This window comes from Suncus etruscus, chromosome 11 (genome assembly GCF_024139225.1).
Source record: "Suncus etruscus isolate mSunEtr1 chromosome 11, mSunEtr1.pri.cur, whole genome shotgun sequence".
Classification (NCBI taxonomy): domain Eukaryota; kingdom Metazoa; phylum Chordata; class Mammalia; order Eulipotyphla; family Soricidae; genus Suncus; species Suncus etruscus.
Window position 1 is genome coordinate 56511772 of NC_064858.1, and position 2703 is coordinate 56514474.

At 39.7% G+C, this 2703-nt stretch overlaps 1 pseudogene; it reads left to right on the forward strand.

Annotated features, from left to right (window-relative positions):
• The first annotated feature begins 837 nt into the window (after positions 1 to 837).
• On the forward strand, positions 838 to 938 carry LOC126023657 (uncharacterized; annotated as a pseudogene).
• Positions 939 to 2703: the final 1765 nt, after the last annotated feature.

A 2703-nucleotide genomic window follows, 5' to 3' on the forward strand; every position in this document is an offset into this window, starting at 1 on the left:
TATTTAATATCTTCTTAAGAAACTGAATCTAGTACCTTAAAACCTTTCCTGTCCCTCTTAATCCTTAATGATTCAATTTCTCTGAGCCAGTTAAAAATCCAGTCAATTTTTTTTTTTCACATAGTTATTTGGCTTTATTTGGGCTTGTACTTACTTGCTGCATGTTGTTATAGCTTTTTTCAATTTTGGTTTTTGTTTTGGGGGCATACCCAGCAACACTGGAACTGAGCTCAGAAACTGCTCATGGCAGTCTTGGGGGATGCCGGGGACCAAACCTAGCAAATCCTCTACCCTCTGTGCTATGACTCTAGCCCCAGTAGCTTTTACCTTTAGCATTTCTATATCCTTTTGAATCAGTCATTCTCCTTGTATTTTTTAAAATCATTCTCCTATATCCATTTGAATTAGTCATTATCCTTAGAAAGACCACTTAGCTGATTTGTATTTTTAAAAACTCCCTCTCACAGACCAGGGAAACTGCACAGCGGCATGTACATGCTTTTAGTTTTGGGTATTCTGGCTTGATCCCAGTCATTCCATGATTCTGTCAGCACCACTAGGTATCCTTGGGCCTCCACATTATGCTCTAAGGGGAGGACTGAGTTTTAGCGAAAGTGAACCCCAATCGCCTTGGGCATAGTGTTGGAGATTCCTACCTCCTCCAATAAATAAAAGTAATTTCATTATCTTTTAACTGTAGACCATTGATATGTTATTTCTGATATGTTGGACTATAATTTTGCCGGTTTTTTTGTGTTCATTTGTTTGTGAGTCACACCTGGTAGTGCTCAGAGGTTATTCATAGCTCTACCCTTAGGTTTTACATTTACTGGAGCATTGCTTCAGCAGCACATATACTAAAATTGGAATGATACAGAGAAGATTAGCATAGCCCCTGCACAAGGATGACGCATTTAGTGGAGCTTGGCGAACTATATGGGATGCTGGGATTGACCCCGGGTTGGCTCCATGCAAGACACGCACCTTGTCTGCTTACCTCTTCCTCTGGTTTCCCTAGTGTTTTAACTTTAAATTTCCCTTTTGCCTTATTCTTTTTCTGCACTTTATTCTTATTTATTTTCTTCTTTTTTCCTAAGTTGAACATTTGGGGATAGAGATCAGCTCCCTTTTTTTCCCCTATTGTCCCTGATGCCCCACACAATATTGTTCCCCAGTACAACAAACTGGTTTAGAAATAACCTATTACTGTCATCTTACTAATTACCCCACTACACTTACTTAAATCTTACTTAATACATTCTCTTACCTAATACATTCTTATTCTCTATTGAGGTAATATTACATTTAATATATTGACCTCTCCCTTGAATAATTTTTTGGTTTGAATATCCAATTCCTGGCTTATTGCTATTTTTATTAAGTATTTTAGTTGTGTTCCAAATTAGACATTCTAGTTATCATCTTACACTGAAAGTTTTAGTTTAGATTTGTCTAAACATGTATTAGGATTCTGTCAGTAGTGGGAAAACGTAACTAGTCATGGTGCTTTTCTTCAATTTAGTGCTATTCAATGGGTTTTATGCTATACCTAGCAGTGCTCAGAAGCTACTTTCAGGACAGTACTCAGGGGTTGCTCCCAGTGGTGCTCAGGTACAGTGCAGGGCTGAGGGAAATGAGCCCAGCATGCAAAGCATGTGCTCCAGCTACTCTTTAACATGATTTGGGTGCAATAGTTGAGAGAAGACTAACTTCATCAGACAGTTATACCATTTATGAATATGCCACAAATAGTGAGAGACAGAATAATGTGTGTGAAGCTGTTGCATTTTTGTATTTTAGACTCCTAAACTGGCACACACATGACAAAGCCCATCTCTTCCTGCGCACCAATTTGCCTAGCAACGCAGACAAATGTAAGGGAGGCAGTGTCTGACTGGAGGATGTCACTGAGCTGAGAGCCACCTTAGAGATATTATTTATTCTATTCTCCCACTTTTAAAAAGTTCTCACCCATTTTCCTTAGAGGGTAGGGTGTGTGTTGACTCACAGGGTCAGAGTGAAGTTTTAGTTGGGATTTGATGCTAGAACTGTGAGGGGGTGACCAACCAGCTGAGAAGAGTCATCAGCACTGCCTGGTGTAGTTTCTTTCAGTTTTGTGACTTGCCAGTGACTGGGAAGTTCCTTAATTTTGAAACCTCTGTGTCTGTTTGTTTTTGGGCCATACCCGGCAATGCTCAGAGGTTACTCCTGGCTCTTTGCTCAGAAATCATTCCTGGTAGGCATGGGATGCCGGGATTCGAACCACCATTGGTCCTGGGTCAGCGCTTGCAAGGCAAACGCTCTACCGCTGTGCTATCTCTCTGGCCCAAAACCTCTGTGTCATGGGGTAATCACACAAACCTTCCAAGAGTTGCTGTAAAGCTTGAGTGGAATAATGGATATAAATGAAATAAAATGTTTTGTGGTGTCTGGTAAATAGGTCAGTGATTTGATTCCACTGCAGTCTCATTTTCTCAGGTTTTTTTTCTTCAGAAATTACATTTCTGGTTTGGCCTTCTATGGTTTCCTTCCCAATCATAGTTCTTAAAAACAACAACAGTGAACAATTTATGTGATAGACATACAGATGAGACAAATCTATATTAAATAATGATACAATAAATACGTGTGAAATAATACAGTATGGACCTGGAGAAGTCACTCAGTGTTTTTCACCTGCTTAGCATGGATGAAGCCCTGGGT